Here is a 16,747-nt window from a genome sequence, read left to right as displayed (position 1 = left end):
AAAACAGCTCCTGTGTAGGTGGGGATGGTAGTGAGGGATGACTTTTGTCTTGGTTTAATTTCTCCAAGTTTTTTTTTTTCCTAATACCATGACAGAAATGGACCCGATTCCTAAGACAAAGTATGATTAAAGTTCATAAAATTAGTATTGCTTCAATCTTTGATGTTCACCAAAAGTGGTCTTTCACAGCACCCACAATCTGCCCAGAACTGACTCCTGCATTTCGTATGGAATTACATGTACTGGTAACATCGCTAAATAAGATTGTAAATTCCATTTTATGAGAACCATTGCTCGTACTACTGCTGGAATTATCTGGGTATCCTTCTTCCACACTGACCTCATTTCTGTCTCCCATTCCTGGTATTTTATGACTTTGTGTCTCTCTATATGTAAGACACTAATCAATGGATTTAACAGTTTCAATGATCAATGGTACTTTTCTTTTTCATGAACTACTATATCTGGTTTTCTCACATCTATTTTTTTAACTTTTGGTAATGGATGATCCCATGTGAATATAAACGTCATCTTTCTTTATAATGCTTTGTGACTCATGTTTCCAATGCTTCTGAACTACTTCAATATTGTAATGTTTGCACAATTCCCAATGCAACAGTCTTGCCACATTATTATGCCATTTTCATGTACAGGCCCTCTGCCATTAGTGCATCACACTCATCAACAAGATGTGTGACTGTTTCCAGTTCTGTTTTACAGAACCTGCATTTGTCTGTTTCTTCCACATGTTCAATGGACTGTGTAAACTAGTATCCACTATCCAGGGATGCTAATATTAATCTTTCATCTTTTGGTTTAAATTCACCTCTCCTTAACCATTCCTGTGTCAGATCCTGATCAACATGAGGTTGTTCTAGGAGTTTTGTGTACCTGCAACTATATTTATGCCTTTTCCACATTCTTGACTTCTCATCTGATCTTTCTCCTTATATTCTTTCTTTTGTTTTTTGTTTTTTTGGCACATTCATTTACTGTCTGATTTTTGTCTGCTTCTGGTTTAGTTTCCATTCCCACTTGACACCAATATATTTCTGCTAAATTAGTCAGTAATGTCAACCTAGATTTGCTGTTTTCATGTTTGAAAATGATGTTTGGATCTGATGAGATCAGCATTTGTATGGAGTCCTACGATTGCTGATCTATGCATGTAATCAGTTTCGAGGAGGCCCATACCTCCTTCAAAATGAGGACTGTATAATCTTGGTTTACACTGATTTTTATATATTATGTCATAAGCGTGAAGCATTTCTCTTGTTTTCCTGTTAAAGTGATTCAATACCTTTTGTTGCCAGTCAGTCACCCCAAAACTGTAAGTTAGAATAGGAAGAGCAAATTGGTTTATAGCTTGGACTTAGTTTTTAGATGTCAGGGCTGTTTGCAGCATTAATGGCTTTGAATGGGTTGGCAGTTGAAAGGAAAGAAACAGTGACAGACAGATAAACATAGATCACTGGCCTAGACAGATAGGGTGATATATACACAAAAGGTGGGGAGGGCAGTGGGTGGACATGCACATTCATACAGAGAGTAGAAAAATGATGATTGGAAAGTTTGGGCAATGATCAAGGAATGGAGAATAAGATATAAGGCAGGGAAATCACCAGGACTGGGATATGGTGGGGTCTGGCATGGTTGGTTGACAGGCTGCTCTTGAGGGCAACAAACTCAGGCATCATTCACCAACTGATGTTGTAGATTAGTTGCTGCTGTTATGGCCTGATGAGCAAGACTAGTGAATTGCAAAGTTCTACCACTTGCACCAGAAGGCACTACGCATTGCTGAGGCAGGCATCCAGCTATTGACACACCTCAGGAGCCACTAGTCTGTGCAAATGACCCTGAGACCATTGTAGACTCCTGTGGCCCACTTTCAGGAGAACAACCTCTCCCACCTTTCTGAGAAGCAGATCTGGTGGCCACTGGCAATTGAGCACCAGAAGCAGTGGCTTATATATTGCCTCTTCCTTCTCCTCCTCCTCCACAACTAGACCTGCAAAAGGATGATGCAGCGAGGAAAAATTCTCAAACACATATGCTGTAAACACAATTGCAGGTATAAAGTGAACTGGCACAGGCTTCATTTACACCGGCTACTGGGTGAGATGCTTCTGCGTTCTTTTGCACCTGAAGATTCCTATCTGCTGCTTTTCCTGTACTGGAAAATAAAGTATGTACTTGTAAATATATATGTACACCAGTTACGATAGTAAAAGGCAAAAGTACTGAAATAAATGCTTACATTACATTTCAAACCTGCTTTCCCGAACCTCTGCCTCCCACTGATGAAAGACGTCTGGAAGGTGCTGCTTCAAGTCACTGTATATATGATGGTACTGTTGTCTAGAATGAGTGATGCCTGTGGCATCATTCAGCAGCATTACAGACAGCTCATGCAAGGTATCTGCTTTACATAATGGGCCATCATCCTGAACCAGTAGGTATTCTCTGAAATTCCTGCTCAGGAAGACTAGGAAAGTCCTGCTTTCTCTGCTACACCAAGCTAGAACCTTTCGTTCTCCACTATTTGAAGTAGCTATAGTCACTTGATAAGGTCTAGAGCAAAATGGTATTCCTGTGCACATGGTCATACATTTCTGAATCACTTGTTTTGCAGATGGCATGACTATAGTGGTACATTACAGATGTGCACATGGTATATGTACAAGCATGCAAATAACATGTTTCATGTTCACCATGAATTGTATGGCTGGCACCATCACATATGGCTAACAGTTGCACACTAGCATCAGTTCACAGACAGTGGTGCTAACTGGAGCCATTTGCATAAACTCATATCTCATTGGCTGTTGTTATAGTGATATACAGAAATTGCTCCATTTTCCAGAATAACTCTTACAACCATAAAATTTGAAAAAAAAGACTTTCGGTGAAGCATCTGTAAATGTGGAGCCTCTTTATGTTATGAAGGGAATCCTGCTTGGTAAAGTACTTCAGTAACAGCAACAGACTGTGTGGTAGATGTCAGTGACAGTGAGTCAGATGTCATTGTGGAAACCTTGACACTTCAGTACTGTACAAAGCCTGTGGCAGTTGGGGGGGAGTTAAAACTAAGAACATAAGAAACCATGAGGAGGACATGGTACAAGAGTTGTGGGTCCATGGATATATATTGATGCATGGCTTCAGTATATAAGCAGGTGGAGCCTGTGTATAGCACTGACTGCAACTGATAAACTATGGACACAGTTCATAAATGGTCGATGGCTGTACACAACAGTAACTGCAGCTGAAAAGCAGGAGCATAAAGGGGTTGGGGTGGGGGGCTGTGGCCATAGTTATGCACATCTCACTGCACACAAGACATACCCACTGCCTGACATGTTTTGCTAATGGATATGTTGCTCATTGCATGACAACCCAAGGGGCAAGGGGAAGGAAACATATTGAAAATTTCACTAGCCAGGAGAATGAAGAACTACTGCACACCCACCACATACACAATGTGGGCCTCTTTGGTAAAGGTGCTGCGGACAAGCATTGTCAGGACCAGATTTGGCAGAGACTGATGCAGGATGTAAATGCTGTGAATCAGCATAATAGGTGTGAACAACAGGTGCAGTAGGATTACTGACATGATGCTCCTTGTAAAGGAAAGGTATGGGACATTGCAACACTGAGGTTCACCATCGGGGTGGACTACCAACACCAAAATGGCTTACTGAGGCTGAGGAAATGTTGGTGTTATTCACAGACTAATTGGCATCAAATGCCCATGCTGCCAGTAATGGAAGCACTAGATTAATAATGTCCATTACAGTATAATATCATAAAGGCCACTATATGTTTGAAGGGAATGATTGACCAAAACCTAACTGTATATCTGTCCTTCCAAGCACCTTAGGTGTGCAGCTCAATAGCGTGCATGGCATGCTACATCTATCAACATATACGACAGGAGGTGTATTTTAATGTGTAGGAGTATGCATAACACAGGGTTTAGAGAAGTATATATATATATGTGTGTGTGTGGGTTAAGAGTGCTGTCATTTGTATTTAAACTTTCATGAACTCCACTGCTGAAGTGTCTTGCAAAACATTACAACATAGGACTAATGTTAGCAAGTCACCTGTGGTTGATGATGATGGCAAAATTCAAGCTGAATTGTCCAGTTACAGAATGGCACTGTCTGTAACACCACAGAGAGGAGTTACCCACATCCACCACTACAGAGGCTCCTTCAGAGGTACACAAAGCCTCACCAATGCATAACCGGCATCCTGTACCCTGACAGTCTCTCATGTGCTCCATCTCTGCTCTCAGCCAACATAGCATGCAAAATGTGCACAGCCTTTGATGTACACATAACCACCATAGGGCATAGACATGACAGATTGGCACGACCATGACTTCAGGGCGATCTCTGATATGGTTATGTCATACAGTATTAACGACTAAATGTGCAGGTCAGTGATCCAGGCAAAAACAGCTGATATGCAGTGCATTGTGGAGATGGTGAGTGTGCCCTGTGGCTTGCAGGAAGGTATGCACCAGTTGCACGGTGATATAGTGTATAGGGGCAGGAAGTGCAAAATGCTTTGGAGTTTGCTGATGGCAAATGTGGCCTCCATTAGTGCCTCTATGAGACACATTGCAGCCACCACTTGGTCTGCTTTCTCAGGCCATACAGTCTGTGGCTACAGAAGGGTGAAAATGCATGGAGGATGGCCACAGAGTATCCCACGTCAGATTAGACAGACCATTGTTGAGACAGCATGACTGTTACCTGTAACCATGCAGACTGTCACCCCAAGTTGTGTGCATCAACCACTTCATGATTATTGGCACTTCTCTGATTCAACACCTGGGATGCCTCCTCAAGCTGCACATGTACGGTCTTGTAGTTCTACTCCTTCACTGCCAGCTGTGGGCCCACAGCCTGCCACCACTGGTCATGGATGTTCACCAGATTGTGGGCAAAGTTACTAATTAGGATCAACATGTGATGCCCTGTCAAGGTGAGCACAAACAGTTCCATTGCTCTACCCCCTGCCTTATCATTGACTGCATTGTGCTCAAAGATCACAAGTCAAATATAGCAGACTTGTTGTAGCAACTTCAGTTCATCACTGGAGGATATGATCCCTTATTCTACATAACATCACAGAGTACATGGCCACTGTGTTCCCCTCACATAACTTTACCCATACTATAGTGTTGCAGTCATCTGACACTGTGCCCCACCACCACTGCAAGTGATAATGCATGTAACCTGTTCATCCCCTAACTTGTGTAGGTATGATGATGCCTGGCACATAGCATGACCAGTCCATGTTTTGCCCAGCATAGCCTGGGTATGGTAACACATGCATCATTTTATTCTGAGTTACCTGTGTCATTGCCCATAGCTGTGGCCCAGATAACAGCTCATTGCCATTGGCCACCTCTGCCACAACTTTGGTACTGCTGCTGCATGTTCCTCTCCTAATTGTCTAACCTGCACCTTTCTGCTCCTGCTACAACTGGTATGAAAGGCTGTGCTATGATGTTTATCATCTGCTCCATTGTTTGTGCAGTGCCATGTTGTGTAGCATACCACACACAGCAGACATCTTGCTGTATATATCTTGAGTATGATGAAGTGTCCCTCCTGAGGAGTGTAGACATCAGAAGTGTGCTTTCAGTAGTCCGAATTCATACCCCACTATGTTCTGGGTTTCCACTTGATCCATTTCATAGGCCATTTCTTGCATGGTCTGAGCTTGTGTATTTGGTGTCATTAGCCAGGGCATATCTGGCATCACCTGAAACATACAACACATAAGATCTTATATGTGACTTGCTTCCTGTTTGCATGATGCCTCTGTATGTGCCTCTCACCCATCCCAGATTTTTCAGAAAGCCCTTAATTTTGCCTGGTATTTTTGCCATGTCCTCCATAATATTTTTTTTTTTGATTTTTTGGTTAATCATTGAGTGTTCCAGTCCTTCAGTAATAACAATCATTATACTTTTATACTTATTGTTCAGAAATACATGTTAAAGCAAGACATCTTGTTCTATTAATATTAACTTTTTAAGTGAATTAGAGTGGTAGTTAAAAACAGTCCCTGACTTTCGACCTTTGCCCCCCATTATTTTTGGCTTGATCCAGAATTCTTGAGCAAAGTTTTTGAAAGCTATGTTCTAGAATGTGTGTACCTTCCAACCAGATAATCCTGTGGAAAATTCACCACATAAACCATTGCCATGAGGGATGGCATAATGGTTTGAGTGTTTACCTCACAGACATGAGGTACAGGGGTTGATTCTCACTTTGGCTCATTTATTCTGAACTTCCTTGTGCCTGGCTTGGACACCTGTCACTGCAAGACTTGGATTCCTTCTAAAACCAGCTGTACCTACAAAACTGATATAAGTATATTTTTGCACTTGCTCTAACTGTTTCAGTGATATTTAACACTTCTGTGCTGCATTTATTTATTTGGTTGAATTTATCACTATTTAAGCCTGCAATGGTTAAAGAAACTCCATCTGTTTGTTACTGTACTGATCTTGGTGGTTTTAACAGTAGTCTAATATTTCCTAATCTCCTCTGATACTGCAAAAGCTGTTACGAGTTTGCCAAAGTTCTCTTGGGGCTGCCAAAATACTTCTTAGTTTTGCAAAGGTTTTGTGAGTTGTGAACATTTCTTGGGGTTAGTGAGCTTATTTTCAAGGATTCCTGATATTGCAGGAATTCTTAGTTCTGTTGTAAAGCATTTCTTTCTGCACTTGATCTCAAAGCCAGTTTGTTTTACATTGGGAGGGTTCTTCTGCACTCTGGTAGGAGCAGACTAAATTCAACCCATCCAAGGTGGGAACTACTGGTTGATGGCTTATTATGTTTTTTTATCTAATTGGCCTGAGGGTTTAACTTTATAGAAGTCTCTCATCCTGCTGGTATAAAAGCCTTCACAAATGCAGTTCCCCATGCTTGCATATAAGCACACCTCTACAGTTTAAAATCATTTATAGGAAACATTCTCCATAGTCTTCCACTATTCACAGCTGCTTGAGGAGCTGCCAGTTTGGGCAGAGGGTGGTACCACTGCAGATCACCTATACTACCAAACACTCTCACTTTGACATTTAAGTGACTCTCCCTTACTCCTTCCCATCTAGAAATTGTGTTTCCTTGTCTTAAATAGCATAGGCTAGATTCAGATTTGATGAATCTACACTGCTTGGTATCTCTATGCTCTTAAACCAGCCATCTTAGATTTAGAGGTCCTCCCTGTACCCTTGTAGCAGAAGTGTGTAGCTCAGAACCCATCTAATTTGGGGATAGCTGGAGAAAGGCTCAGTTTGGAGCTTTCCCATTGGGAGTTGTGTCAAAACTGTTTAAACTCACCTGTATATAATCCTTGCTTTTATTTGGTTTGCACTAAATTTGCTGGAGATGCTCAATATTTGGCAACTTTAGCCAGAGGTCTGCAGTGCATCTGCACTGAAATCCAAGGCATCCAGTGAAAAAAAAACTGAAAAATAAGTAGATTTTAAGCCAGCATTGCACTTTTTTAATTGCATTTTAATTGGATTACTGCTTAATTTTTGCTGTTTGTGACTGCTTTTTACTCTGCACTTTGAAATTGTGTTTCATTGTCTTTTACAGAATAGGCTAGATTCAAACCTGCTAAATCTAGACTGTTTTGTTTCACTGTGCTCTTAAACCAGCCATCTTACATTAAGTGGGCCTCCCTGGACCCTTTTGGCAGAAGTGTGTAGCTCAGGACCTATATGAGTTGGGGATTGGTGGAGAAAGGCTCAGTCTGGGGCTTTCCCATTGGTAGTTGTGTTAAAACAGTTTAAATTTGCCTGTATATAAGCCTCGCATTTGCACTCAGTTTACCGGAGTTATTCAACATTTGGCAACTTTAGCCAGAGGCCTGGAGTACATCTGCATTGATATTCAAGGCATCCACTGAAAAAAAATTAAAAATAATTATATTTAAGCCAGCGCTGTACTTTGTTAACTGTATTTAATTGAACTACTGCTTCATTTTTGCTGTTTGCGACTAAGACCAGCTAGCCCACTTCCTTTCCATATACCACATTCCGAAAAATCCTTCTACAATGGACGGGCAGTTTCCCATCATTTCTCCTGCTAGTTTGATTGATATGGGCATCTTGAGGCAATATAGCACTTACTTCATTTATACTGACAACCATTTACCCCTAAAGCAAACTAACAACCTATGTGAGAGAGGCAAATACACTGTGGAATTGGAATCAATTCTCTCACATAAAAACAAACTAGACATCAAACAAGTTGTCAGCACACATGCTTTACCTCTCATGTAAACCTCACCTCTCATACAAATTAAGGTCATGACACACAGACTTACATACATAGACATACTCACTAAAAGCCTACCAAAAGAACAGAGACCTTCCAAAACCACACCACCCTCCCTCACCACTAAGTAAAAAGAAACCATTACACATATTAACACACACCAGTGTCTCAATAAATAAGCCCTTAAGGCAAAGCACATCAAATGTCTTGGTCATAGGCGATTCCATAGTGAGACACACAGATGTCCCTTCACCAGGCAGGACAAGGAGAAGGTTGCAGTCAGCTGCCTATCAGGTGCCAGGATCGAAGAAATCACGCATGGACTTAAGTCACTCAACAACAAGTACCGTTATGACTCTGTCATAGTTCATGCTGGAGGGACAGACTTGAGATGTACCTCTCTGGACTATATGAAGAGAGAAATGACAGAACTATCTTATTATTTGTCCCAGACAGGTATGTCCCTAGCCCTAAGCAGTATCCTACCCTCACCCAGGATGATGCCACAAGAAAAACAACAAATGACTGACTTCAACAATTAGCTCAGCTTCTGGTGTCAGTCCAGGGGGATCGAGTGTCTGTCAGCCTGGAAGGATACGGTAGACAGTCCTTGCTGCTTTGCTAGAGATGGTCTGCACCTGTCCCACCTAGGCTTTTGGAAATTGGCAAAGGCCCTTGCCTTCCCCATAGTGCCTTTTTAGCAATGTCTAAACAACAAATTTTCCAACCTAATAAAATCTAATCAAGACAAACTCAGGGTGATAATGCTTAATTCTATGGGGTTAAACATGAAACTGCACTCCCTGGAAGCACTCCTCACCTTGGAGGATGCTGATGTCTGTGCAGTTACCGAGACATGGTTCAAGGCCACTGAGAGCACCCCAGCTGTGCAAGACTACAATACCTTCCACAAGTTCAGATCTCAAAATGAGCATGAAGGAACCAAAAGTGGAGGTGTATCCATCTTCATTAAAATCAAATGCATTTCAAGACTGGTCAAACAGCATGACTCTCTCAAACTACTCCATCTCCAATTAACTGTTGGGAAAGTACCATACCACACCATTGCTAGCTATTGATTCCCCACCATGAACCAGGATAAGCACACCACCTACCTCAATTTACTGGAATCCATCACCATACAGCACAGCTGGGCTAAGGTTAAACTATTCCCGGTGCCAGAAAGTCTGCCCTTCGAATTTTCACTTAGAACTAGCTAGTTTATCAGCAGTAGCACTAAAATCTGTATACCTGTGACTAGCACTTGCTCTAAAACTCACTACAAAGCACTAGGAAGCCTTAATTTGTTACAAGCACTCACCTCTCCTTGGTAATAAGGACAAAATAGTTGTAAGCACTAGACAACCAACAATTACAAGTACCTTGCCAAAAAGTAAGGGAAAACAGCTTTTGTACTACACAAAGAAAGCACCTAACCAGGCATGACCAAGGGTCAGCTTCCAGTGATTTCCCCTGTCCACCTGGTGAATCTGGGCATACTGGGGCAATGCAGCAATTGCCTCATGTACACAGACAACCCTCTCCTCCTACCAGCAAACACTACAACCTGCGAGAGATGCACTTACATAGCCAAACTGGAAGCAAAGCTCTCTCCAGCCATGTTTGTGCTAGACAGTCAAGAGGAGAAGGTTAACACTCACACAACACCTCAAACAACACATAGTCCTTCAAAACCCACACCAGCAAAACCCACACATAGCAACACAGAATCCACATATGCGGAGGCTCTTAACATTAACCTGCCCAAGCAACAAGGACCTCTAAAGCTGAAATGCAAACAAACACCACCCCCAAACACAACCAAAGCGTCACATAGCTCACAACACCAGTGTGCCTCCCAACAGCAGCCCTTAAGGCAAGACAACATACCCAACACTTTAGTCATAGGTGACTCTATAGTCAGGCACACTGATGTCCCACTCACCAGGCTGAACAAGGAGAAAATTACAGTTAGTTGACTGTCAGGTGCCAAGATCCACCACATAACGCATACACTCAAGTCACTCCACAACAGGTACAAATATGACACTGTCATTGTCCATGTTGGAGTGAATGACTTGAGACGTACCTCCCTGGACTACATGAAAAGAGACATGAAAGAGCTCTCCGTTCATGTAGCCTAAGCAGGTATGACCCTAGCCCTGAGTAGCATCCTGCCATTGCCCAGAATGTTACCACAATATAAGGACTTCAATAATTGGCTAAGCTTCTGGTGTCATTCGAAGGGGATTCAGTATCTGTCTGCCTGGGACAACATGATCGACAAACTACGATCCTTTGCAAGAGTTGGTTTGCACCTGTCACCCCTGGGATTCAGGTTACTGGCTAAGGCTCTTGCCACCCCTATAGTGCCTTTTTTAGGCAAGGTTCAAAGGGCAAAACTACCACCATAATGGGTACAAGCAAGCAAAATCGGAAGGTAATGCTACTCAATGCTAGAAGTCTAAACCTCAAGATGTACTCTCTCTCGAGGCTCTCCTAAAAATGGAGAACATCGATATCTGTGCAGTAACTGAGACCTGGTTCAAAGCTCCAGAGAGCACCCCTGCAATATCAGGCTCATATCACACTTTTTGGCTAGCAAACCAGGACTGAAACACTAAAGGTGGAGGAGTGTCCATATTCACCAAGGATATGCACACCTCCAGACTGGTTGCCCAACACAATGCATCTGAAATTCTCCAGGTGCAACTAACACTAGGTAAGACTGCAATACAAATTGTAGCTTGATACAGATCCCCCACCATGTCCCAAGATTCTCACTACACCTTTCTAAACATACTGGAAAATATTAAGATACAACCAAACACCCTAATATTGATTGATTCCAACTACCCTGCCATTAACTGGGAAAACTACTCCTGTGCCAAAACCTTTACTCAACGGTTCTTGGAATTCATAAATTCCAACGCCCTAGAGCAACTAATTCATAGTCCCACCAGAGGTGCCAATATTCTAGACCTGGTCATTACCAACATGGAAGATTGATGCTCCACACCAGTGGTCACCCCCCTCATTGGTCAGATCAGACCATAAGCTAATCACCCTTGAGATCCACATCCCACCTCCACCCACCCTTTTAAGGAAATCTCCGTAAAAAACATCTCCAAAGCCAACTTCATGCTTCTCAAGTCAGAAGTAGCAAACTTCATGACACCCATGCAGATGGAAACTGAAAGTTCAACTGCTGAATCCTACACTAAGGTGCTGTACGAGCACATTCACTCATGCATAGACCGAGCCATCCCAAATAGAACCAAGATGCTGTCCTCTAAAAAAGGAAGCCAATCTGGTGGTCCTTTGCCATAAACAGGCTGTACAACAGAAGGAATAAACTGTTGCAGAAAAGAGGAAGAAACCAGGATTCAAAAATCTCCCTCAACAGCCTCAGTAAAAAGCTGAGATCCCTCATAAAATCTTCCAAAGCTAGTTATGAAAACAAAATTGCCAAAGATTCCAAAGGCAACCACAAGGCATTCTATAGCTATGTCAAGAATCTAAATGTCAATACTCAGATCTGCTCTGAGCTACAGCAGAATGGCACTAGATATACTGATCCCAAGGATATTGCCAATATCCTGGCAGATGGATTCAGTGCCAACTTCACCCCACTCTCACCCCCTAAAGGGCCCATCTCAATACCAAAAGAATGCCAAATTCTGGTAATCATGGACACTCAGGTAAAAACCGCACTCTCCAAAGCCAAGACAATACAGCATCCATGGGACCAGGTGACATCCCGGGCTGTGTACTGCATGAACTACAAAATGAAATGGTACCTCACCTATGTGTCATGTTTAATCATAGCCTCACCTCAGGCTTCGTGCCCACAGAGTGGCGCACAGCTACAGTCATCCCACTCCACAAGGGGGCATCCTCTTTGGATGGATCCCGGGAACTACCGTCCCATCAGTCTGACGAGCTTGATCTGCAAGGCCATGAAAAGTATTATCATGGAACTTATAAACAAAGACATTGGCAACCTTCAAACACTGGACCTCACCCAGTTTGGGTTCGTGAAGGGCCGATCTTGCCTCCTGAACCTGATCGACTTCTTTGAATCAGTCTCCAGAGCAGTGGACAAGGGTAAGGTGGTTCACACAGCCTACTTGGACCTCACCAAGGCTTTCAACACTATGGGCATTAATCCCTACGTCACTTGATGGGTTGCAAACTGGCATACTGCTAGAACACACAGTGTAAAAGTAGCTGACTACAAATCCAGCTCCAGACAAGTGACAAGTGGTGTACTGCAGGGTTCTGTCCTGAGACCACTCTTGTTTGGCATCTACTTCTCTGAAGTACAGACCAACACTAAGGGACTCTAGTTATTGAATCCTCAAATGATGTGGATATACTACAAAAGGGCCTTACTGAAACAGATGGCTGGTGCCAGAGCCATGGGCTCAAGCTAAATACCAAAAAATGTATAGTTGTCCCCTTTGGGAAAAACCACGTACCTGTGAACTACCACATAGGTGGCAATACACTAAACACCGAAAGTGTGATAAAAGACCTAGGGATACAAGTGGACAATGGTCTCACCTTTGATAACCACATAGCCACAACAGTTAGAAAATCCTTCTACGTGGCACACCTCATAACTAAGGGCTTTTCATCCAGAAAAAAGGAGGTCATTGTCCCTCTGTACTCATCCCTCAATAGACCCATTATCGAATACAATGCCCCGTTTGGTATGTACCTCACAAGACATCTGCAACAACTAGAAAGGCCACAGAAATACCTCACAAAAAGAATCACAGGCATAAAGCAGATGCTTATGCTGACCATCTAAAGAAACTCCAGCTATACTCTGTCGCATATCACCTACTCAGAGGTGATCTATGCCTAACATACAAGGCCATGTCAAACCCAGAGTTGTTGGACATAATACACTTAAAGAAATCCCAATCCCTCCAATCCATATGCTTCAGGGATCTTAATCTTGTCATCATGATGAATAGAACATGCTAGAGGGATAGGTTCCTGACCTAGAGACTCCCCATTCTCTGGAATAGGCTGCCCATACATGTCAGGCAGAGTGCCTCAATGGTCCTCTTCAAGGGAAACCTTAACGATTGGATGGGAGATAAGAAATTCATCCCAGGATCACATCAGTAGCCCTGCTAGACAGGGGTCCAGGAAAGTAAATATTTGTAGGAAACAATAGCCAGGGGAATCATTATGGCTATGCTTGTATAGGCCCTAGGGCCGATAGCCTAGTACCCACCTATGAACCTACAGCCCAACACCATAGTCATGGGAGATTTTAACTATATCCTTCTGTAGACTGGGGACATACACCAGAAAAACATGCTCGCCCGGAGGGTCCTGGCTTTTGTTAACACAAATGCTGTGGAGAAGATAGTCTGCACCCCACTAGGGGCTCTAATGTTCTGGACATAGTACTTACCAACATGGGGGAGTCACTGTACTTCCACATGCGTGATACCCTCCCTGGTTAGGTCAGACCACATATCAGTCTCGTTCGAAATAACTACTGAAAATGACAGCCTCACAGGAACAAGAATTATAAAAAATTTACCAAAGCTAACTACAGCCTACTAAGCGATGATATAAAAAGCTTCATACCACCTGCAATTGCAGACATCAATAATCACTATGCAGAAGTACATGCAAATGCCGTGTATAAACACTTAAGGTACTGCATAAACTCTGCTGTACCTGACTAGATCAGAATCAGATCTACCTATAAAAACAAGCCACCGTTATATAACCAGATTATATAACAAGAGGAAGAAACTGTTGTCCAAAAGCAAGAGGGATATCACTCTGCAGAAGAAGAGCTCACTTCTAAGCCTAAACAAGAAAACCAGAAATCTTGTAAAGTCTTTTACAGCAAATTATGATAGTAAAATCACATCCCTAGCCAAGGATAATCATAAGGCATTCTTTAACAACATCTGAATTCTAAATGGGAATTCCAGCTATGTGCAAAACTGGTTGTAGATGGGATCACTCATACTACACTGGAAGACATCGCCGACCTGCTAGCTGACAGATTCAGTGCAAACTTCATCCCCCCTCTCCCCACCTATCATATCCCAAAGCATACCTGACACCAGCCCTCTGCCTAGTATCTTTAGAGAACAGGTCATCTCTTTGCTCACCAAGGCCAAAAACATGACCTGAATTGGACTAGATAATATCCATGATTATTTACTAAACAATCTAAAACAAGACTTAGCAGACCCACTTGGCATTCTGTTTATTCATAGTTTGAGAACTGGTAATGTTCTTGCAGAATGGAGAAAAGCAACAGTAATCCCCTGCACAAATGTGGTCATCAACTGACCCTGGGAACTACAGACCCATAAGTCTAACCAGCCTCATCTGCAAGGCCATGGAAAGAATTATCATGGACCTTATCACCAAGGACATAGGTGACCTCCAAATGCTGGACCCAACCCAGTTTGGCTTTGTTAAGGGTAGATCATGCTTATTAAACCTGGTAGACTTCTTTGAAAATGTTACCAAAGCCATGGACAAAGGTAGGACAGTGCACACAGCCTATCTTGACCTTGCCAAGGATTTCAACACAATTCCCCACTCTGGCATAATTGAAAAACTCTCCCAGATAAGAATTAACTCTTACATTACTAGATGGGTAGCCAATTGGCTCACCAACAGAATACACTGTCAAAATTGGTGACTCCACCTCCACCAATAGACCTGTCTCCAGTAGAGTACCACAGTGGTCTGTGCTGGGACCGTTACTGTTTGGCATCTATTTCTTAGAAGTCCAGGCCAACGTAGATGGCTTTTGGCTCATTAAGTTCACTGATGATTGTAAACTGGGAGCAATCATTGAGTCTCCCAACGATGTCAACATATTACAAAAAGGGCTAACACAAACAAATGATTGGTGCCAAAGCCATGGTCTAAACCTAAATGCAAAAAAATCCGTTCTGAATTCCCTACAAATTACAATAGTGACAGCACCCCCCTAAGTTCCAACCCACTGGTGTGAGACTTTGGAACACAGATTGATAGCAATCTGAACTTTGACCACCAAGTTTCCACAGTGGTAAGGAAAGCCTTCTACATGATGCACCTCATAAGCAAGGGCATAGCATCCAGGTCAAGGGATTTATAACTCCACTGTATTCAGCCCTCATTAGACCAATAATAGAGTATATTTTTTTGCATGCACCTCAGTGGACGCTTGCATCAGGTGGAGTGACTTCATAGGTTTCTTACTAAGACAATACAGGGACTCTGAACTATGATCTGCATGAACAGGCTGAAAGCCCTGTCCCTTTACTCTGTATCTTATAGGCTGCTGAGAGGTGACTTGTGTCTGGCCTATAGAGCACTCTTCAACCTTGTCCTAATGGAAATGCTGAACATCTGCAAATCAAATGGCCCAAGAGTCACGCACTCTATGGCTCTCAACCTATCTTGTGACATTAACAGAACATGCTGGAGAGACAGGTATGTCTCCCAGAGACTGACACTTCTCTGGAATAGACTTCCTATTCACATAAAACAGATCTCTTCACTGACCCTATTCAAACGCAACCTAGATAATTGGGTGGGAGACCGCAAATTCACCCTTGGGGTGGCACCCCTTTTCTTCATGGACAGGGTTAGCCAGTGTTGATCACAGACCTGCTCTGTTTATAAATTCATTCTGTGAACTACCCAGAACAAATGGGGATACTTTGGATTAACATGGCTAGGCTTGTAAAGACTCTAGGGCTGTTAGCCTAGTAACCTCCTATGAACCTATATGTCAGACATGTACCAATTGTATGTCATATGCACTGTGGAAATGCCAGATGGACAGGTCTACTTCACATCACTGAAAACTCATTTGACTGAATTTCATTTGACTGAGACCACAATACCTAATTTTTAAAATACTGAAAACTCATTTGACTGAATCTCATTATAATGAAAGTTTACAATGCTGAATTTCAAAATACTAAATTTTAAACCATAGACATGCACAGTTACAACACCATTGACTAACTCTTTCCAGAACTGTAAAAATTAATTACTTACCCTCTTAACAGAAACCAGACGATATAAAACCAAATTAGGTGGGGCTAGGCCTCCCCACCCCCCAATGTGCACCCCTGACTATATATACTAACGCCAGGATCGCACTACAGTTGGGAAAGGGGCATATACCTTTTACTTACCTTATAGTACTCTACATGCTGCCACTACTGCAGGGAACACACAAAAGATCCGCCATATTACTTTAGATACTTCCCATACAAATGTAAAGAGACATACCCACATTTAGAAACACTACAACACTACTTTCTACATGACTGTCGGTATTCTGACAGTCAGCACTTTAAGTTACAGTAATTCTTTTTATCACAAGCAAGTCACAGGTGAAGGGAAACCCACATCATATCTGTGGCTTAAAATTC

The sequence above is a fragment of the Protopterus annectens genome, chromosome 1.part2, assembly GCF_019279795.1.
Source record: "Protopterus annectens isolate FY-2018-M chromosome 1.part2, PAN1.0, whole genome shotgun sequence".
Classification (NCBI taxonomy): domain Eukaryota; kingdom Metazoa; phylum Chordata; order Ceratodontiformes; family Protopteridae; genus Protopterus; species Protopterus annectens.
The sequence above is the reverse complement of the archived record's forward strand: the minus strand, read 5'-3'. Positions refer to the sequence as shown.